The sequence below is a fragment of the Somniosus microcephalus genome, chromosome 15, assembly GCF_052327205.1.
Source record: "Somniosus microcephalus isolate GS21.2 chromosome 15, FLI_Smic_1.0, whole genome shotgun sequence".
NCBI lineage: Eukaryota > Metazoa > Chordata > Chondrichthyes > Squaliformes > Somniosidae > Somniosus > Somniosus microcephalus.
Window position 1 is genome coordinate 123,444,471 of NC_141001.1, and position 23,339 is coordinate 123,467,809.

Consider the following 23,339-nt stretch of genomic DNA (forward strand, 5'->3'; position numbering starts at 1 on the left):
CCTATGATTTGATCTATTAGTGGTTATATTTATGCCTGCCTGTGATGGGTAGTTACTCAGATTGGCAGGATGTGACTAGTGGTGTCCCCCAGAGATCTGTGTTGGGGCCTCAACTATTCACAATGTTTATTAACAACTTAGACGATGGGATAGAAAGCCATATATCCAAACTCGCCGATGACACAAAGATAGGCGGCATTGTAGGCGGTGTAGATGGAAGCATAAAATTACAGAGGGATATCGACTGATTTAGTGAATGGGCAAAACTGGCAAATGGATTTCAATGTAGGCAAATGTGAGGTCATCCACTTTGGACCTAAAGAGGATAGAACAGGGTACTTTCTAAATGGTAAAAAGTTAAAAACAGTGGAGGTCCAAAGAGACTCGGGGGGCCCAGGTACACAGATCATTAAAAGGTCATAAATAGGTACAGAAAATAATCAGAAAGGCTAATGGAATGCTGGCCTTTATATCGAGAGGACTAGAGTACAAGGGGGTAGAAGTTATGCTGCAGCTGTACAAAGCCCTGGTTAGACCACACCTGGAGCACTGGGAGCAGTTCTGGGCACCACACCTTAGGAAGGATATATTGGCCTCGGAGGGAGTGCAGCGTAGGTTTACCAGAATCATACCCGGACTTCAAGGGTTAAGTTACGAGGAGAGATTACACAAACTAGGGTTGTATTCCCTAGAATTTAGAAGGTTAAGGGGTGATCTGATTGAAGTTTTCAGGATATTAAGGGGAACAGACAGGGTGGATAGAGAGAAACTATTTCCGTTAGTTGGGGATTCTAGGACTGGGGGCATAGTCTAAAAATTAGAGCCAGACCTTTCAGGAGTGAAATTAGGAAACACTTCTACACACAAAGGGTGGTAGAAGTTTGGAACTCTCTTCCGCAAATGGCAATTGATGCTCGATCAATTGTTAATTTTAAATCGGAGATTGATAGCTTTTTGTTAACTAAATGTATTAAGGGATACGGGCCAAAGGCAGGTAGATGGAGTTAGAGCACAGATCAGCTGTGATCTCATTGAATGGAGGAGCTAGGTCGAGGGGTTGAATGACCTCCTCCTGCTCCTATGGAAAGCTCCCACTAACCCCCTCTGCTTCCTTTAATTACATTAGTTCTCTGAATTCTATTACCATCTATTTCAACCTGCACATGTCCCATCCGATTCCCACGCTCCCAGTCCCTGCCCCCGTTTAACCCCTTGTAATAAGAGTCCAAAGCAATTTATTTTTTTCAAATCATCTTTATTTCCTCGGAAAATGTACAACGTGTTAAATAAAACAGGAGAATTGGCAGCATATTGGCAACATGAGAACTCCCTCCTGACGCTCTGGGAGCGAGGCCCCCGGGGTTGCTGCTTTAAGTGGGATTACTTCACGTTTGTGAAGACACCGAGTTATGACAACAGTACAGCTCCGGTCCGGGTGTTGGCACGGTTACAGTGGGTTTACACTGAAGCACTTTGCCTGCCACCAACTGGTGAGCTACAATGCAAAGACCGTCGAGAAGAGTCAAAGAACGTGGCTCTTGGGCTAATGTCTCAACGTTGACTATTCTCGTTCTTGCATTGCAGCCAAGCACGAGTTTCAAGGGTCTCATAGTTGGGCACTGCTATTCGATATTTTACTGCCTCAGTCAAATATTCTAGTGCCCCAGCTACAGAATGAACAGAGCGATTCTCCAGATCCACCCCCCGCAGTGTGTGACTGAGAGGACGGCTGGGACCCCAGCCTCGATCACAACAGGAGTCAGAACCGCTCGTGTGTAATGACTGCCCAGGGAGTTGGGCCATTTAATCCTGCAGAACTAGTCAACTTTGGCAGAAAGTAATACTGACGTCAGGAATGGCCGTTCCCACAGTCCCGAGCAGAGAGTGAAACCAGCAACCGCAGATTGGTAGTGAAAGCATTTAACGGGATCGAAAAAATGATCAACCACCTCCTCTCCTGAGCCCAAGCGACATTACTGAAAGGTTTCGATAAAAACAACACGAGGTATTTACTGGAGGTTCAATAATATCCGAGGTGGAATGGGACGGGGGGGGGGGGGGAAAGAGAAGGTTTCCCAGGAACGAGAAGAGGGCCAATAACAGACTGTGTGTTCTATAAAGAGGCAGTGTGAAAGGACAGAGGTTTTAAAACCAGTGCAGCCACTCTGCCCAAAGCAGAGGGGAGGATTGGGATTAATTCCCATTTTCCGACACCCAATCCATGGCACGATTGGGTCAATTAGGCTTATACTTGCTGGAGTTTAGAAGAATGAGAGGAGATCTCATTGAAATTTATAAAATTCTAACAGGACTAGACAGACTAGATGCAGGAAGGATGTTCCCGATGGCGGGGGAGTCCAGAACCAGGGGTCACAGACTAAAGATAAGGGGTAAGCCATTTAGGACGGAGATGAGGAGGAATTTCTTCACCCAGAGAGCGGTGAACCTGTGGAATTCTCTACCACAGAAGACAGTTGAGGCCAATTCATTAAATATATTCAAGAAGGAGTTAGATATATTTCTTAAGGCTAAAGGGATCAAGGGATATGGGGAGAAGGCAGGGACTGGGTACTGAATTTGGATGATCAGCCATGATCTCATTAAATGGCGGAGCAGGTTCGAGGGGCCGAATGGCCGACTCCTGCTCCTATCTTCTATGTTTCTGTTATGTCGAACTGCTGCTATCTTCCGAAGCTACCCATTGGGTGACTGGGGTCCCCCGGGGTTCGGGACACCCGGGACCTTTCCTGTAACTTTGAGCCGGCGGTGCGGGAGCTCCAGACCGCTGGGCAGCTTAAAGGGAACATTGCACTGGACACGGATTTACATTCGCGATTTCCATTTGAAACAAACATTAAACACTCGGTGGCGAATGGCTATTCATTCCCCTCTCCATAAACCCCACCCACCACCCCCCTCCCAAAAACAACCACCACCCACCCACCCACTGTAAGCTTGTCCTCAGTGACGGGATTAGACATCCTCTGGCATCTGATAATGAAGACTATACATTTATACCCAACAACGTTACTCTATGTACAAAATGACATCCATCCACATTGCCACAGTTTGCAGACAGAAAGCCAGCACTCAATAAACACCGGCGATTGGGGTTTTTAAAAAAAAAAAAGAAATTGCATCAGCTCAAAATACAAAGTATAAAACAATTCTTTTTTTTAAGATCCTGCAACTTTATAGTTAGTGATTTATTTACAGTATTTATGGCAGGGAGACATTTCCCAGCAACGCTGAAACTGGACACGGAATCACGGGGTAACTAGTGTGGGAATAATTTAGTGTGATTTTAAAATCTCTAGCTCTGTACAACTACAGACCCGTGCGGAGCAGGGGGCAGCTGACGAGTGTCACACACAACGAACGGGCTCCCTCACACCCTTCTATTATACAGGATCGCTCCTTCTTCCAGATCTCTCTCCCCGCCCTCACCTCCTTTCACTACTTGTTAATTCTCTCTCTCTCTCTCTCTCGCTCTCTCGATTCTTGCAGCAGTGTGTTGAATGAATCTTCCAATGTTCCTGTGAACTAAACACAATCACAAGCCGGTAAGTTGGAGGCAAACATCAGCGATGATGAGAGATTTAAAGGATGTTTAATTTTATAAGTTTGGGATATTTTACAGATTCTGCGCATGAAATAGTTTCCAACTTCCCAGTCAGAAGGGGCTAACAGGGAGAAATACATTTCTACAGGGACGTCCCAAAGTGCTTCACAGCCAAATGAAGTATTTTTGAAGTGTTGTCACTGTTGTAATGTAGGAAACGCGGCAGCCAATTTGCGCACAGCAAGATCCCACAAACAGCAATGTGATAATGACCGGACAATCTGATTTAGTGATTTTGGTTGAGGGATAAATATTGGCCAGGACGCTCCTGCTCTTTTTCCAATAGTGCCATGGGATCTTTTACACCTACCCAAGAGGGCAGACATAACCTCGGTTTAATGTCTCATCTGAAAGACAGCCCCTCATTACTGTTGCTCTGACAGTGCAGCGCTCCCTCAGTACTGCCCCTCCGACAGTGCGGCGCTCCCTCAGTACTGCCCCTCTGACAGTGCGGCGCTCCCTCAGTACTGCCCCTCTGACTGTGCAGCACTCCCTCAGTACTGCCCCTCCGACAGTGCGGCGCTCCCTCAGTACTGCCCCTCCGACAGTGCGGCGCTCCCTCAGTACTGCCCCTCCGACAGTGCGGCGCTCCCTCAGTACTGCCCCTCCGACAGTGCGGCGCTCCCTCAGTACTGCCCCTCCAGCAGTGCGGCGCTCCCTCAGTACTGCCCCTCCGACAGTGCGCCGCTCCCTCAGTACTGCCCCTCCGACAGTGCGGCGCTCCCTCAGTACTGCCCCTCCGACAGTGCGGCGCTCCCTCAGTACTGCCCCTCCGACAGTGCGGCGCTCCCTCAGTACTGCCCCTCCGACAGTGCGCCGCTCCCTCAGTACTGCCCCTCTGACAGTGCAGCACTCCCTCAGTACTGCCCCTCCGACAGTGCGGCGCTCCCTCAGTACTGCCCCTCCGACAGTGCGGCGCTCCCTCAGTACTGCCCCTCCGACAGTGCGGCGCTCCCTCAGTACTGCCCCTCCGACAGTGCGGCGCTCCCTCAGTACTGCCCCTCCGACAGTGCGGCGCTCCCTCAGTACTGCCCCTCCGACAGTGCGGCACTCCCTCAGTACTGCACTGGAGTGTCAGCCTGGATTTTTGTGATCAAGTCTCTGGAGTGGGGCTTGAACCCATGACCTCTGACTCAGAGTGCGAGTGCTGCCCGCTGAGCCACGGCGGACACTGCTACAGTTGAGGTGCTACTACAATTGCCAATCGACTCGGGAGGGTAAATCAAACAGTGACCCCTCTCTTCTACAGTGGAGCGTGCACAGGTGCTGGGCGAGGACACCGAGACTCAGCTCCACCTCTCAATGATATAGAACATAGGATCACATTCAAAATCATGAGGGGTTCTGATAGAGTAAATAAGGAGAAACTGTTTCCAGTGGCAGGAGGGTCGGTAACCAGAGGGCACAGATTGAAGGTAATTGGCAAAAGAACCAGGGGGGAGATGAGGAGAGTGTTTTTTCGCAGCGAGTTGTTGTGATCTGGAACGCGCTGCCTGAAAGGGCGGTGGAAGCAGATTCAATAATAACTTTCAAAAGGGAATTGGATAAATACTTGAAATGGAGAAATTTGCAGGGCTGTGGGGAAAGAGCAGGGGGAGTGGGACTAATTGGAGAGCTCTTTCAAAGAGCCGGCACAGGCACGATGGGCCGAATGGCCTCCTGCGCTGAGATTCTGTGCAGCTAACCTTGCTCTGAGGCGCCATCATGTGGCGACTGTTGGTAGGTTCAATGTGGAAAGCTGACACAAGGACGTACATTTAATCGAGCACTTCTCACGTCCGCAGCGCGTCCCAAAGAGCTTCAAGTAATTCAGTGGCTGAAGTTTAGTCACCGTTATGCGGCAGCTAATTTGCGCACAGCAAGCTCCCACATACAGCAAAGTGATGTCATATTTGGCCCTGAAATGAGTTTCCGACCACATATCCGTGGCATAACTAAGACCGCCTATTTCCATCTCCGTAACATCACCCGTCTCCGCCCGTGCCTCAGCTCATCCGCTGCTGAAACCCTCATCCAGGCCTTTGTTACCTCTGGACTTGACTATTCCAACGCACTCCTGGCTGGCCTCCCACATTCCACCCTACGTAAACTGAGGTCACCCATCACCCCTGTGCTCGCTCACCTACATTGGCTCCCGGTTAAACAATGCCTCGATTTCAAAATTCTCATCCTGGTCTTCAAATCCCTCCCAAGCCTCGCCCCCTCCCTATCTCTGTAACCTCCTCCAGCCCCACAACCCCCCCGGACATCTCTGTAACCTCCTCCAGCCCCACAACCCCCCGGACATCTCTGTAACCTCCTCCAGCCCCACAACCCCCCCGGACATCTCTGTAACCTCCTCCAGCCCCACAACCCCCCGGACATCTCTGTAACCTCCTCCAGCCCCACAACCCCCCCCCGGACATCTCTGTAACCTCCTCCAGCCCCACAACCCCCCAGACATCTCTGTAACCTCCTCCAGCCCCACAACCCCCCCCCGGACATCTCTGTAACCTCCTCCAGCCCCACAACCCCCCCAGACATCTCTGTAACCTCCTCCAGCCCCACAACCCCCCCCGGACATCTCTGTAACCTCCTCCAGCCCCACAACCCCCCGGACATCTCTGTAACCTCCTCCAGCCCCACAACCCCCCGGACATCTCTGTAACCTCCTCCAGCCCCACAACCCCCCCCAGACATCTCTGTAACCTCCTCCAGCCCCACAACCCCCCGGACATCTCTGCACTCAACTAATTATTGTTGTTGATAAATGACCAGATAATCTGTTTAGTGATATTGGCTGTGGGATAAATATTGACCAGGACACCTGCTCTTCTTCAAATAGTGGCCACGGGATCTTTTACGTCCACCTGAGAGGCCTGATGGGGCCTCAACTTAACATCTCATTTGAAAGATGGCATCTCCGACAGTGCGGTGCTCCCTCATAGAAGATAGGAGCAGGAGTCGGCCATTCGGCCCCTCGAGCCTGCTCCGCAATTCAATGCGATCATGGCTGATCATCCAAATTCAGTACCCTGTCCCTGCCTTCTCCCCATATCCCTTGATCCCTTTAGCCTTAAGAAATATATCCAACTCCTTCTTGAATATATTTAATGAACTGGCCTCCACTGCCTTCTGTGGTAGAGAGTTGTACATTGGGGAGACCAAACGCAGATCGGGTGACCGCTTTGCGGAACACCTCCGTTCAGTCCGTAAGGGTGACCCCGATCGTCCGGTCGCCTGTCACTTTAATTCTCCGCTCCACTCCCACTCTGACCTCACCGTCCTTGGCCTCTTGTATTGTTCCACGGAAGCTCAACGTAAACTCGAGGAACAGCACCTCATCTTCCGATTAGGCACTTTACAGCCTTCCGGACTCAATATCGAGTTCAACAATTTCAGATCGTAACCTCGGCCTCTCTTACTTTTTTCCTTTAAATTTTTTCCACCCCTTTGTTTTGGGTCCTCCTTTCCCCCCCCTTTCCTTTTGTTTCTCTCTCTCACCTGGCAGCTGTCCTTATCCTGCCAGGACACTTCACACCTAATCTCAGCTGCCTTTTGTCTCCACGGGCCTATTACCATCCCGTCTGGCTTCAAATACCTTTTATTGTCTCCTTTTCTTCTTTTGTTCGATCGCAGCTTTGCCTTCGATCTTTTTATTTTCTTTCCAGTTTTGAACAAGGGTTTCAACCCGAAACGTCAACTCAAATTTCTCTCCACGGATGTTGCCTGACCTGCTGAGTTTTTCCAGCATTTTCTGTTGTTATTCCACAGGTTCACCACTCTCTGGGTGAAGAAATTCCTCCTCATTTCTGTCCTAAATGGCTTACCCCTTATCCGTAGACTGTGACCCCTGGTTCTGGACTCCCCCGCCATCAGGAACATCCTTCCTGCATCTAGTCTGTCCAGTCCTGTCAGAATTTTATAAGTTTCAATGAGATCCCCTCTCATTCTTCTAAACTCCAGCGAGTATAAGCCCAATCGACCCAATTGCTCCTCATACGTCATTCCTGCCATCCCAGGTATCAGCCTGGTGAATCTTCGCTGCACTCCCTCCATGGCAAGAACATCCTTCCTCAGATAAGGCGACCAAAACTGCACACAATACTCAAGATGTGGTCTCACCAAGGCCCTGTACAACTGCAGCAAGACATCCTTGTTCCTGTACTCGAACCCTCTCGCTACGAAGGCCAACATACCATTTGCCTTCTTAACCGCCTGCTGCACCTGCATGCTTACCTTCAGCGACTGGTGCACAAGGACACCCAGGTCTCGTTGCACTTCCCCTTCTCCCAATCTATTGCCATTTAGATAATAATCAGCCTTCCTGTTTTTGCCACCAAAGTGGACAACCTCACATTTATCCACGTTATATTGCATCTGCCATGTTTCTGCCCAATCACTCAACATGTCCAAATTATCCTGGAGTTTCTCGACATCCTCCTCACAGCACACACGCCCACCCAGCTTTGTGTTGTCTGCAAATTTGGAGATGTTACATCTAGTTCCCTTGTCTAGATCATTAATATATATTGTGAATAGCTGGGGTCCAAGGACCGATCCTTGCGGTACCCCACTAGTCACTGCCTGCCACTCAGAAAAAGACCCGTTTATTCCAACTCTTTGCTTTCTGTCTGCCAACCAGCTCTCTATCCAAGTCAATACCTTGCCCCCAATCCCATGTACATTAACTTTACACGCTAATCTCTTATGCGGGACCTTATCGAAGGCCTTCTGAAAGTCCAAATACACCACATCCACTGGTTCTCCCTTGTCTATTTTACCAGTTACATCCTCAAAAAATTCCAGAGATGAGGAAGAATTTCTTCACTCAAAGAGTGGTGAGCCTGTGGAATTCCCTGCCACAGAGGGCTGTGAAGGCTAATTCAATAAATATTTTCAAGAGAGAATTGGATATATTTCTGAAGGCTAAGGGGATTAAGGGTTACGGAGAAAAGGCGGGGACGGGGTACTGAACTGGTAAGATCAGCTATGATCTCAGACGAGGATCAGCCATGATCTCATTGAATGGCGGAGCAGGCTCGAAGGGCCGAATGGCCTACTCCTGTTCCTATCTCTATGTTACTATGTTACTATGTCAAGCATGATTTACCTTTTGTGAATCCATGTTGACTTTGTCCGATCCTGTCACTGTTTTCCAAGTGCTCTGCTATTACATCTTTTATAATGGACTCTAGCATTTTCCCCACTACCGATGTCAGGCTTACCGGTCTGTAATTCCCCGTTTTCTCTCTAGCACCTTTTTTGAATAGTGGGGTAACATTAGCTACCCTCCAATCCATGGGTACTGTTCCAGATTCCATCGAATGTTGGAAGATGCTCAGCAATGCAGCTACTATTTCTAGGGCCACTTCCTTAAGTAGCCTAGGATGTAGATTATCAGGCCCTGGGGATTTATCGGCCTTCAATCCCGTCAATTTCCCTAACACCATTTCCCTACAAATACTGATTTCTTTCAGTTCCTCCCTTTCATCAGACCCTATGTTCCCGGCATCTCTGGGAGGTTATTTGTGTCCTCCTTTGTGAAGACAGAACCAAAATATGTATTTAGTTGGTCTGCCATTTCTTTGTTCCCCATTATAAATTCCCCTGATTCTGACTGCAAGGGACCAACGCTTGACTTCACCAATCTTTTTCTCTTCACATATCTATAAAAGCTTTTACAGTCGGTTTTTATGTTCCCTGCAAGCTTACTCTCATATTCTATTTTCCCCTTCTTAATTAATCCCTTTGTCCTCCTTTGTTGAATCCTAAATCAGTACTGCCCCTCCAACAGTGCGGCGCTCCCTCAGTACTGCCCCTCCGACAGTGCGGCGCTCCCTCAGTACTGCCCCTCCGACAGTGCGGCGCTCCCTCAGTACTGCCCCTCCGACAGTGCGGCGCTCCCTCAGTGCTGCCCCTCCGACAGTGCGGCGCTCCCTCAGTACTGCCCCTCCGACAGTGCGGCGCTCCCTCAGTACTGCCCCTCCGACATTGCGGCGCTCCCTCAGTACTGCCCGAGGCGCTCCCTCAGTACTGCCCCTCCGACAGTGCGGCGCTCCCTCAGTACTGCCCCTCCGACAGTGCGGCGCTCCCTCAGTACCGCCCCTCCGACAGTGTGGCGCTCCCTCAGTACTGCCCCTCCGACAGTGCGGCGCTCCCTCAGTACTGCCCCTCCGACAGTGCGGCGCTCCCTCAGTACTGCCCCTCCGACAGTGCTGCGCTCCCTCAGTACTGCCCCTCCGACAGTGCGGCGCTCCCTCAGTACTGCCCCTCCGACAGTGCTGCGCTCCCTCAGTACAGCCCCTCCGACAGTGCGGCGCTCCCTCAGTATTGCCCCTCCGACAGTGCGGCGCTCCCTCAGTGCTGCCCCTCCGACAGTGCGGCGCTCCCTCAGTACTGCCCCTCCGACAGTGCGGCGCTCCCTCAGTACTGCCCCTCCGACAGTGCAGCGCTCCCTCAGTACTGCCCCTCCGACAGTGCAGCGCTCCCTCAGCACTGCCCCTCCGACAGTGCAGCGCTCCCTCAGTACTGCCCCTCCGACAGTGCGGTGCTCCCTCAGTACTGCCCCTCCGACAGTGCAGCGCTCCCTCAGTACTGCCCCTCCGACAGTGCAGCGCTCCCTCAGTACTGCCCCTCCGACAGTGCGGCACTCCCTCAGTACTGCCCCTCCGACAGTGCGGCACTCCCTCAGTACTGATACCAGGAGTGTTGGCCTAGATTTTGGTGCTCAAGTCTCTGGAGTGGGACTTGAACCCACGGCCTCCGACTCAGGCGAGAGAGCAACCCACTGAGCCATGGCTGACACTTCTGAAGCAGGTCGCTATCTGCTTGAGGCCAAACCAAATCCTCACACCACGAACATGGGAGGTGCAAATGCAACACATTATTCACAGATCCTCTACGGCATAGTTCATGGGTTGCCGAGGGTCTGGAGCATGGCTGTGATATTAAGCTACAAACCCCACCGCCGCCGCCAGCACCTTGCATTTATATAGCGCCTTTAACAGAGTAAAATGTCCCAAAGCGCTTCACAGGAGTATTAAAAGACAAAAAGATTTGACACCGAGCCACAGAAGGAGAAATTAGGGCAGGTGACCAAAAGCTTGGTCAAAGGGGTAGGTTTTAAGATGCTCCTTAAAACCTGAGAGGTAGCGAGGCGGAGAGGTTTAGGGAGGGAATTCCAGAGCTTAGGGCCCAGGCAGCTGAAGGCAAGGCCACCAATGGTGGAGAGATTATAATGCACAAGAGGCCAGGATTGGAGGAACGCAGGGATCTCGCGGGGGGGGTTGTGGGGCTGGAGAAGGTTAGAGAGGGAGGGGGGAGGCCATGGAGAGGTTTGAACACAATGATGAGAATTTAAAATCAAGGTGTTGCCGGACCGGGAGCCAATGTAGGTCAGCGAGCACAGGGGGTGATGGGTGAACGGGACTTGGGTGTGAGTTAGGACGCGGGGCAGTGAGCACAGGGGGTGATGGGTGAACGGGACTGGGTGTGAGTTAAGACACGGGGCAGTGAGCACGGGGTGATGGGTGAACGGGACTGGGTGTGAGTTAAGACACGGGGCAGTGAGCACAGGGGGTGATGGGTGAACGGGACTGGGTGTGAGTTAGGACACGGGGCAGTGAGCACAGGGGGTGATGGGTGAACGGGACTGGGTGTAAGTTAGGACACGGGGCAGGGAGCACAGGGGGTGATGGGTGAACGGGACTGGGTGTGAGTTAGGACACGGGGCAGTGAGCACAGGGGGTGATGGGTGAACGGGACTGGGTGCGAGTTAGGACACGGGGCAGTGAGCACAGGGGGTGATGGGTGAACGGGACTGGGTGTGAGTTAGGACACGGGGCAGTGAGCACAGGGGGTGATGGGTGAACGGGACTGGGTGTGAGTTAGGACACGGGGCAGTGAGCACAGGGGGTGATGGGTGAACGGGACTGGGTGTGAGTTAGGACACGGGGCAGTGAGCACAGGGGGTGATGGTGAACGGGACTGGGTGTGAGTTAGGACACGGGGCAGTGAGCACAGGGGGTGATGGCTGAACGGGACTGGGTGTGAGTTAGGACACGGGGCAGTGAGCACAGGGGGTGATGGGTGAACGGGACTGAGTGCGAGTTAGGACACGGGGCAGTGAGCACAGGGGGTGATGGGTGAACGGGACTGGGTGTGAGTTAGGACACGGTGCAGTGAGCACAGGGGGTGATGGGTGAACGGGACTGGGTGTGGGTTAAGACACGGGGCAGTGAGCACAGGGGGTGATGGGCGAACGGGACTGGGTGTGAGTTAGGACACGGGGCAGTGAGCACAGGGGGTGATGGGTGAACGGGACTGGGTGTCAGTTAGGACACGGGGCAGTGAGCACAGGGGGTGATGGGTGAACGGGACTGGGTGTGAGTTCGGACACGGGGCAGTGAGCACAGGGGGTGATGGGTGAACGGGACTCGGTGTGAGTTCGGACACGGGGCAGTGAGCACAGGGGGTGATGGGTGACCGGGACTGGGTGTGAGTTAGGAAACGGGGCAGTGAGCACAGGGGGTGATGGGTGAACGGGACTGGGTGTGAGTTAGGACACAGGGCAGTGAGCACAGGGGGTGATGGGTGAACGGGACTGGGTGTGAGTAAGGACACGGGGCAGTGAGCACAGGGGGTGATGGGTGAACGGGACCGGGTGTGAGTTAGGACACGGGGCAGGGAGCACAGGGGGTGATGGGTGAATGGGACTCGGTGTGAGTTCGGACACGGGGCAGTGAGCACAGGGGGTGATGGGTGAACGGGACTGGGTGTGAGTTGGGACACGGGGCAGGGAGCACAGGGGGTGATGGGCGAACGGGACTGGGTGTGAGTTAGGACACGGGGCAGTGAGCACAGGGGGTGATGGGTGACCGGGACTGGGTGTGAGTTAGGACACGGGGCAGTGAGCACAGGGGGTGATGGGCGAACGGGACTGGGTGTGAGTTAGGACACGGGGCAGTGAGCACAGGGGGTGATGGGTGACCGGGACTGGGTGTGAGTTAGGACACGGGGCAGTGAGCACAGGGGGTGATGGGTGAACGGGACTGGGTGTGTGTTAGGACACGGGGCAGTGAGCACAGGGGGTGATGGGTGAACGGGACTCGGTGCGAGTTAGGACACGGGGCAGTGAGCACAGGGGGTGATGGGTGAACGGGACTTGGTGTGAGTTAGGACACGGGGCAGTGAGCACAGGGGGTGATGAGTGAACGGGGCTGGGTATGAGTTAGGACACGGGGCAGTGAGCACAGGGGGTGATGGGTGAACGGGACTGGGTGTGAGTTAGGACACGGGGCAGTGAGCACAGGGGGTGATGGGTGAACGGGACTGGGTGTGAGTTAGGACACGGGGCAGTGAGCACAGCGGGTGATGGGTGAACGGGACTGGGTGTGAGTTAGGACACGGGGCAGTGAGCACAGGGGGTGATGGGTAAATGGGACTGGGTGCGAGTTAGGACATGGGGCAGTGAGCACAGGGGGTGATGGGTGAACGGGACTGGGTGTGAGTTAGGACACGGGGCAGTGAGCACAGGGGGTGATGGGTGAACGGGACTGGGTGTGAGTTAGGACACGGAGCAGTGAGCACAGGGGGTGATGGGTGAACGGGACTGGGTGTGAGTTAGGACACGGGGCAGTGAGCACAGGGGGTGATGGGTGAACGGGACTGGGTGTGAGTTAGGACACGGGGCAGTGAGCACAGGGGGTGATGGGTGAACGGGACTGGGTGTGAGTTAGGACACGGGGCAGTGAGCACAGGGGGTGATGGGCAAACAGGACTGGGTGTGAGTTAGGACACGGGGCAGTGAGCACAGGGGGTGATGGGTGAACGGGACTGGGTGTGATTTAGGACACGGGGCAGTGAGCACAGGGGGTGATGGGTGAACGGGACTGGGTGCGAGTTAGGACACGGGGCAGTGAGCACAGGGGGTGATGGGTGAACGGGACTGGGTGTGAGTTAGGACACGGGGCAGTGAGCACGGGGTGATGGGCGAACGGGACTTGGTGTGAGTTAGGACACGGAGCAGTGAGCACAGGGGGTGATGGGTGAACGGGACTGGGTGTGAGTTAGGACACGGGGCAGTGATCACAGGGGGTGATGGGTGAACGGGACTGGGTGCGAGTTAGGACACGGGGCAGTGAGCACAGGGGGTGATGGGTGAACGGGACTGGGTGTGAGTTAGGACACGGGGGCAGTGAGCACAGGGGGTGATGGGTGAACGGGACTGGGTGCGAGTTAGGACACGGGGCAGTGAGCACGGGGTGATGGGTGAACGGGACTGGGTGTGAGTTAGGACACGGGGCAGTGAGCACAGGGGGTGATGGGTGAACGGGACTTGGTGTGAGTTAGGACACGGGGCAGTGAGCACGGGGGGTGATGGGTGAACGGGACTGGGTGTGAGTAAGGACACGGGGCAGTGAGCACAGGGGGTGATGGGTGAACGGGACTTGGTGCGAGTTAGGACACGGGGCAGTGAGCACAGGGGGTGATGGGTGAACGGGACTGGGTGCGAGTTAGGACACGGGGCAGTGAGCACAGGGGGTGATGGGTGAACGGGGCTGGGTGTGAGTTAGGACACGGGGCAGTGAGCACGGGGTAATGGGTGAACGGGACTGGGTGTGAGTTAGGACACGGGGCAGTGAGCACAGGGGGTGATGGGTGAACGGGACTGGCTGTGAGTTAGGACACGGGGCAGTGAGCACGGGGGTGATGGGTGAACGGAACTGGGTGTGAGTTAGGACACGGGGCAGTGAGCACGGGGTGATGGGTGAACGGGACTGGGTGTGAGTTAGGACACGGGGCAGTGAGCACAGGGGGTGATGGGTGAACGGGACTGGGTGTGAGTTAGGACACGGGGCAGTGAGCACAGGCGGTGATGGGTGAATGGGACTGGGTGTGAGTTAGGACACGGGACAGTGAGCACAGGGGGTGATGGGTGAACGGGACTGGGTGTGAGTTAGGACACGGGGCAGTGAGCACAGGGGGTGATGGGTGAATGGGACTCGGTGCGAGTTAGGACACGGGGCAGAGAGCACAGGGGGTGATGGGTGAACGGGACTGGGTGTGAGTTAGGACACGGGGCAGTGAGCACGGGGTGATGGGCGAACGGGACTTGGTGTGAGTTAGGACACGGGGTAGTGAGCACAGGGGGGGATGGGTGAACGGGACTGGGTGTGAGTTAGGACACGGGGCAGTGATCACAGGGGGTGATGGGTGAACGGGACTGGGTGCGAGTTAGGACACGGGGCAGAGAGCACAGGGGGTGATGGGTGAACGGGACTGGGTGTGAGTTAGGACACGGGGCAGTGATCACAGTGGGTGATGGGTGAACGGTACTGGGTGTGAGTTAGGACACGGGGCAGTGAGCACAGGGGGTGATGGGTGAACGGTTCTGGGTGTGAGTTAGGACACGGGGGCAGTGAGCACAGGGGGTGATGGGTGAACGGGACTGGGTGCGAGTTAGGACACGGGGCAGTGAGCACGGGGTGATGGGTGAACGGGACTGGGTGTGAGTTAGGACACGGGGCAGTGAGCACAGGGGGTGATGGGTGAACGGGACTTGGTGTGAGTTAGGACACGGGGCAGTGAGCACGGGGGGTGATGGGTGAACGGGACTGGGTGTGAGTAAGGACACGGGGCAGAGAGCACAGGGGGTGATGGGTGAACGGGACTTGGTGCGAGTTAGGACACGGGGCAGTGAGCACAGGGGGTGATGGGTGAACGGGACTGGGTGCGAGTTAGGACACGGGGCAGTGAGCACAGGGGGTGGTGAGTGAACGGGACTGGGTGCGAGTTAGGACATGGGGCAGTGAGCACAGGGGGTGATGGGTGAACGGGACTGGGTGCGAGTTAGGACACGGGGCAGTGAGCACAGGGGGTGATGGGTGAACGGGACTGGGTGTGAGTTAGGACACGGGGCAGTGAGCACAGGGGGTGATGGGTGAACGGGACTGGGTGTGAGTTAGGACACGGGGCAGTGAGCACAGGGGGTGATGGGTGAACGGGGCTGGGTGTGAGTTAGGACACGGGGCAGTGAGCACAGGGGGTGATGGGTGAACGGGGCTGGGTGTGAGTTAGGACACAGGGCAGTGAGCACGGGGGGTGATGGGTGAACGGGACTGGGTGTGAGTTAGGACACAGGGCAGTGAGCACGGGGGGTGATGGGTGAACGGGACTGGGTGCGAGTTAGGGCACGGGGCAGTGAGCACAGGGGGTGATGGGTGAACGGGACTGGGTGTGAGTTAGGACACGGGGCAGTGAGCACAGGGGGTGATGAGTGAACGGGACTGGGTGTGAGTTAGGACACGGGGCAGTGAGCACGGGGTGATGGGTGAACGGGACTGGGTGTGAGTTAGGACACGGGGCAGTGAGCACAGGGGGTGATGGGTGAACGGGACTGGGTGCGAGTAAGGACACGAGGCAGTGAGCACAGGGGTGATGGGTGAACGGGACTGGGTGCGAGTTAGGACACGAGGCAGTGAGCACAGGGGGTGATGGGTGAACGGGACTGGGTGCGAGTTAGGACACGAGGCAGTGAGCACAGGGGGTGATGGGTGAACGGGACTGGGTGTCAGTTAGGACACGGGGCAGCGAGCACAGGGGGTGATGGGTGAACGGGACTGGGTGCGAGTTAGGACATGGGGCAGTGAGCACAGGGGGTGATGGGTGAACGGGACTGGGTGCGAGTTAGGACACGGGGCAGTGAGCACAGGGGGTGATGAGCGAACGGGACTTGGTGCGAGTTAGGACACGGGGCAGTGAGCACAGGGGGTGATGGGTGAACGGGACTGGGTGCGATTTAAGACACGGGTCAGCGAGCACAGGGGGTGATGGGTGAACGGGACTTGGTGCGAGTTAGGACACGGGGCAGTGAGCACAGAGGGTGATGGGCGAACGGGACTTAGTGCGAGTTAGGACACGGGGCAGTGAGCACAGTGGGTGATGGGTGAACGGGACTTGGTGCGAGTTAGGACACGGGGCAGTGAGCACAGTGGGTGATGGGTGAACGGGACTGGGTGCGAGTTAGGACACGGGGCAGAGAGCACAGGGGGTGATGGGTGTACGGGACTGGGTGCGAGTTAGGACACAGGGCAGTGAGCACAGCGGGTGAAGGGTGAACGGGACTGGGTGCGAGTTAGGACACGGGGCAGTGAGCACAGGGGGTGATGGGTGAACGGGACTGGGTGTGAGTTAGGACACGGGGCAGGGAGCACAGGGGGTGATGGGTGAACGGGACTGGGTGTGAGTTAGGACACGGGGCAGTGAGCACAGGGGGTGATGGGTGAACGGGACTTGGTGTGAGTTAGGACACGGGGCAGTGAGCACAGCGGGTGATGAGTGAACGGGACTGGGTATGAGTTAGGACACGGGGCAGTGATCACAGGGGGTGATGGGTGAACGGGACTGGGTGTGAGTTTGGACACGGGGCAGTGAGCACAGGGGGTGATGGGTGAACGGGACTGGGTGTGAGTTAGGACACGGGGCAGTGAGCACATCGGGTGATGGGTGAACGGGACTGGGTGTGAGTTAGGACACGGGGCAGTGAGCACAGGGGGTGATGGGTAAATGGGACTGGGTGCGAGTTAGGACACGGGGCAGTGAGCACAGGGGGTGATGGGTGAACGGTACTGGGTGTGAGTTAGGACACTGGGAAGTGAGCACGGGGTGATGGGTGAACGGGACTGGGTGTGAGTTCGGACACGGGGCAGTGAGCACAGGGGGTGATGGGTGAACGGGACTGGGTGTGAGTTAGGACACGGGGCAGTGAGCACAGGGGGTGATGGGTGAACGGGACTGGGTGTGAGTTAGGACACGGAGCAGTGAGCACAGGGGGTGATGGGTGAACGGGACTGGGTGTGAGTTAGGACACGGGGCAGTGAGCACAGGGGGTGATGGGTGAACGGGACTGGGTGTGAGTTAGGACACGGGGCAGTGAGCACAGGGGGTGATGGGTGAACGGGACTGGGTGTGAGTTAGGACACGGGGCAGTGAGCACAGGGGGTGATGGGCAAACAGGACTGGGTGCGAGTTAGGACACGGGGCAGTGAGCACAGGGGGTGATGGGTGAACGGGACTGGGTGTGAGTTAGGACACGGGGCAGTGAGCACGGGGTGATGGGCGAACGGGACTTGGTGTGAGTTAGGACACGGGGCAGTGAGCACAGGGGGTGATGGGTGAACGGGACTGGGTGTGAGTTAGGACACGGGGCAGTGATCACAGGGGGTGATGGGTGAACGGGACTGGGTGCGAGTTAGGACACGGGGCAGAGAGCACAGGGGGTGATGGGTGAACGGGACTGGGTGTGAGTTAGGACACGGGGCAGTGAGCACGGGGTGATGGGCGAACGGGACTTGGTGTGAGTTAGGACACGGGGCAGTGAGCACAGGGGGTGATGCGTGAACGGGACTGGGTGTGAGTTAGGACACGGGGCAGTGATCACAGGGGGTGATGGGTGAACGGGACCGGGTGCGAGTTAGGACACGGGGCAGAGAGCACAGGGGGTGATGGGTGTACGGGACTGGGTGTGAGTTAGGACACGGGGCAGTGATCACAGGGGGTGATGGGTGAACGGGACTGGGTGTGAGTTAGGACACGGGGCAGTGAGCACAGGGGGTGATGGGTGAACGGTTCTGGGTGTGAGTTAGGACACGGGGGCAGTGAGCACAGGGGGTGATGGGTGAACGGGACTGGGTGTGAGTTAGGACACGGGGCAGTGAGCACAGGGGGTGATGGGTGAACGGTTCTGGGTGTGAGTTAGGACACGGGGGCAGTGAGCACAGGGGGTGATGGGTGAACGGGACTGGGTGTGAGTTAGGACACGGGGCAGTGAGCACAGGGGGTGATGGGTGAACGGGACTGGGTGTGAGTTAGGACACGGGGCAGTGAGCACAGGGGGTGATGGGTGAACGGGGCTGGGTGTGAGTTAGGACACAGGGCAGTGAGCACAGTGGGTGATGGGTGAACGGGACTGGGTGTGAGTTAGGACACGGGGCAGTGAGCACGGGGGTGATGGGTGAACGGGACTGGGTGTGAGTTAGGACACGGGGCAGTGAGCACGGGGTGATGGGTGAACGGGACTGGGTGTGAGTTAGGACACGGGGCAGTGAGCACAGGGGGTGATGGGTGAACGGGACTGGGTGCGAGTTAGGACACGAGGCAGTGCGCACAGGGGTGATGGGTGAACGGGACTGGGTGCGAGTTAGGACACAGGGCAGTGAGCACAGGGGGTGATGGGTGAACGGGACTGGGTGTGAGTTAGGACACGGGGCAGTGAGCACGGGGGTGATGGGTGAACGGGACTGGGTGTGAGTTAGGACACGGGGCAGTGAGCACGGGGTGATGGGTGAACGGGACTGGGTGTGAGTTAGGACACGGGGCAGTGAGCACAGGGGGTGATGGGTGAACGGGACTGGGTGCGAGTTAGGACACGGGGCAGAGAGCACAGGGGGTGATGGGTGAACGGGACTGGGTGTGAGTTAGGACACGGGGCAGTGAGCACAGCGGGTGATGGGTGAACGGGACTGGGTGTGAGTTAGGACACGGGGCAGTGAGCACAGGGGGTGATGGGTGAACGGGACTGGGTGTGAGTTAGGACACGGGGCAGTGAGCACAGGGGGTGATGGGTGAACGGGACTGGGTGTGAGTTAGGACACGGGGCAGTGAGCACAGGTGGTGATGGGCGAACGGGACTGGGTGTGAGTTAGGACACGGGGCAGTGAGCACAGGGGGTGATGGGCGAACGGGACTTGGTGTGAGTTAGGACACGGGGCAGTGAGCACAGGGGGTGATGGGTGAACGGGACTGGGTGTGAGTTAGGACACGGGGCAGTGATCACAGGGGGTGATGGGTGAACGGGACTGGGTGCGAGTTAGGACACGGGGCAGAGAGCACAGGGGGTGATGGGTGAACGGGACTGGGTGTGAGTTAGGACACGGGGCAGTGATCACAGGGGGTGATGGGTGAACGGGACTGGGTGTGAGTTAGGACACGGGGCAGTGAGCACGGGGTGATGGGTGAACGGGACTTGGTGTGAGTTAGGACATGGGGCAGTGAGAACAGGGGGTGATGGGTGAACGGGACTGGGTGTGAGTTAGGACACGGGGCAGTGAGCACAGGGGGTGATGAGCGAACGGGACTTGGTGCGAGTTAGGACACGGGGCAGTGAGCACAGGGGGTGATGGGTGAACGGGACTGGGTGTGAGTTAGGACACGGGGCAGTGAGCACAGGGGGTGATGGGTGAACGGGACTGGGTGTGAGTTAGGACACGGGGCAGTGAGCACAGGGGGTGATGGGTGAACGGGACTGGGTGTGAGTTAGGACACGGGGCAGTGAGCACAGGGGGTGATGGGCAAACAGGACTGGGTGCGAGTTAGGACACGGGGCAGTGAGCACAGGGGGTGATGGGTGAACGGGACTGGGTGTGAGTTAGGACACGGGGCAGTGAGCACGGGGTGATGGGCGAACGGGACTTGGTGTGAGTTAGGACACGGGGCAGTGAGCACAGGGGGTGATGGGTGAACGGGACTGGGTGTGAGTTAGGACACGGGGCAGTGATCACAGGGGGTGATGGGTGAACGGGACTGGGTGCGAGTTAGGACACGGGGCAGAGAGCACAGGGGGTGATGGGTGAACGGGACTGGGTGTGAGTTAGGACACGGGGCAGTGAGCACAGGGGGTGATGCGTGAACGGGACTGGGTGTGAGTTAGGACACGGGGCAGTGATCACAGGGGGTGATGGGTGAACGGGACCGGGTGCGAGTTAGGACACGGGGCAGAGAGCACAGGGGGTGATGGGTGTACGGGACTGGGTGTGAGTTAGGACACGGGGCAGTGATCACAGGGGGTGATGGGTGAACGGGACTGGGTGTGAGTTAGGACACGGGGCAGTGAGCACAGGGGGTGATGGGTGAACGGTTCTGGGTGTGAGTTAGGACACGGGGGCAGTGAGCACAGGGGGTGATGGGTGAACGGGACTGGGTGTGAGTTAGGACACGGGGCAGTGAGCACAGGGGGTGATGGGTGAACGGTTCTGGGTGTGAGTTAGGACACGGGGGCAGTGAGCACAGGGGGTGATGGGTGAACGGGACTGGGTGTGAGTTAGGACACGGGGCAGTGAGCACAGGGGGTGATGGGTGAACGGGACTGGGTGTGAGTTAGGACACGGGGCAGTGAGCACAGGGGGTGATGGGTGAACGGGGCTGGGTGTGAGTTAGGACACAGGGCAGTGAGCACAGTGGGTGATGGGTGAACGGGACTGGGTGTGAGTTAGGACACGGGGCAGTGAGCACGGGGGTGATGGGTGAACGGGACTGGGTGTGAGTTAGGACACGGGGCAGTGAGCACGGGGTGATGGGTGAACGGGACTGGGTGTGAGTTAGGACACGGGGCAGTGAGCACAGGGGGTGATGGGTGAACGGGACTGGGTGCGAGTTAGGACACGAGGCAGTGCGCACAGGGGTGATGGGTGAACGGGACTGGGTGCGAGTTAGGACACAGGGCAGTGAGCACAGGGGGTGATGGGTGAACGGGACTGGGTGTGAGTTAGGACACGGGGCAGTGAGCACGGGGGTGATGGGTGAACGGGACTGGGTGTGAGTTAGGACACGGGGCAGTGAGCACGGGGTGATGGGTGAACGGGACTGGGTGTGAGTTAGGACACGGGGCAGTGAGCACAGGGGGTGAGGGGTGAACGGGACTGGGTGCGAGTTAGGACACGGGGCAGAGAGCACAGGGGGTGATGGGTGAACGGGACTGGGTGTGAGTTAGGACACGGGGCAGTGAGCACAGCGGGTGATGGGTGAACGGGACTGGGTGTGAGTTAGGACACGGGGCAGTGAGCACAGGGGGTGATGGGTGAACGGGACTGGGTGTGAGTTAGGACACGGGGCAGTGAGCACAGGGGGTGATGGGTGAACGGGACTGGGTGTGAGTTAGGACACGGGGCAGTGAGCACAGGTGGTGATGGGTGAACGGGACTGGGTGTGAGTTAGGACACGGGGCAGTGAGCACAGGGGGTGATGGGCGAACGGGACTTGGTGTGAGTTAGGACACGGGGCAGTGAGCACAGGGGGTGATGGGTGAACGGGACTGGGTGTGAGTTAGGACACGGGGCAGTGATCACAGGGGGTGATGGGTGAACGGGACTGGGTGTGAGTTAGGACACGGGGCAGTGAGCACGGGGTGATGGGTGAACGGGACTGGGTGTGAGTTAGGACACGGGGCAGTGAGCACAGGGGGTGATGGGTGAACGGGACTTGGTGTGAGTTAGGACACGGGGCAGTGAGCACGGGGGGTGATGGGTGAACCGGACTGGGTGCGAGTTAGGACACGGGGCAGTGAGCACGGGGGGTGATGGGTGAACCGGACTGGGTGCGAGTTAGGACACGGGGCAGTGAGCACAGGGGGTGATGGGTGAACGGGACTGGGTGCGAGTTAGGACACGGGGAAGTGAGCACAGGGGGTGGTGGGTGAACGGGACTGGGTGCGAGTTAGGACACGGGGCAGTGAGCACAGGGGGTGATGGGTGAACGGGACTGGGTGTGAGTTAGGACACGGGGCAGTGAGCACAGGGGGTGATGGGTGAACGGGACTGGGTGTGAGTTAGGACACGGGGCAGTGAGCACGGGGGTGATGGGTGAACGGGACTGGGTGTGAGTTAGGACACGGGGCAGTGAGCACGGGGTGATGGGTGAACGGGACTGGGTGTGAGTTAGGACATGGGGCAGTGAGCACAGGGGGTGATGGGTGAACGGGACTGGGTGCGAGTTAGGACACGGGGCAGTGAGCACAGTGGGTGATGGGTGAACGGGACTGGGTGTGAGTTAGGACACGGGGCAGTGAGCACAGGGGGTGATGGGTGAACGGGACTGGGTGCGAGTTAGGACACGGGGCAGCGAGCACAGTGGGTGATGGGTGAACGGGACTGGGTGCGAGTTAGGACACGGGGCAGTGAGCACAGGGGGTGATGAGCGAACGGGACTTGGTGCGAGTTAGGACACGGGGCAGTGAGCACAGGGGGTGATGGGTGAACGGGACTGGGTGCGATTTAAGACACGGGTCAGCGAGCACAGGGGGTGATGGGTGAACGGGACTTGGTGCGAGTTAGGACACGGGGCAGTGAGCACAGAGGGTGATGGGCGAACGGGACTTGGTGCGAGTTAGGACACGGGGCAGTGAGCACAGTGGGTGATGGGTGAACGGGACTTGGTGCGAGTTAGGACACGGGGCAGTGAGCACAGTGGGTGATGGGTGAACGGGACTGGGTGCGAGTTAGGACACAGGGCAGTGAGCACAGGGGGTGATGGGTGAACGGGACTGGGTGCGATTTAAGACACGGGTCAGCGAGCACAGGGGGTGATGGGTGAACGGGACTGGGTGTGAGTTAGGACACGGGGCAGTGAGCACAGGGGGTGATGGGTGAACGGGACTGGGTGTGAGTTAGGACACAGGGCAGTGAGCACAGGGGGTGATGGGTGAACGGGACTTGGTGTGAGTTAGGACACGGGGCAGTGAGCACAGCGGGTGATGAGTGAACGGGACTGGGTATGAGTTAGGACACGGGGCAGTGAGCACAGGGGGTGATGGGCGAACGGGACTGGGTGTGAGTTAGGACACGGGGCAGTGAGCACAGGGGGTGATGGGTAAATGGGACTGGGTGCGAGTTAGGACACGGGGCAGTGAGCACAGGGGGTGATGGGTGAACGGGACTGGGTGTGAGTTAGGACACTGGGCAGT

The 23,339-nt window shown here is 57.0% G+C and overlaps 1 protein-coding gene across 1 annotated transcript in view; it reads right to left on the minus strand.

The window, feature by feature from the left end:
- Positions 1–2,946: 2,946 nt before the first annotated feature.
- The window catches only part of hrasb (HRas proto-oncogene, GTPase b), a 102,482-nt gene continuing 82,089 nt past the window's right edge, over positions 2,947–23,339 (minus strand). Inside the window, exon 6 of the mRNA XM_086008396.1 lies at positions 2,947–3,543. The gene's annotated coding sequence lies outside the window, so the exon portion shown is untranslated. The remainder of the gene's footprint in view (positions 3,544–23,339) is intronic.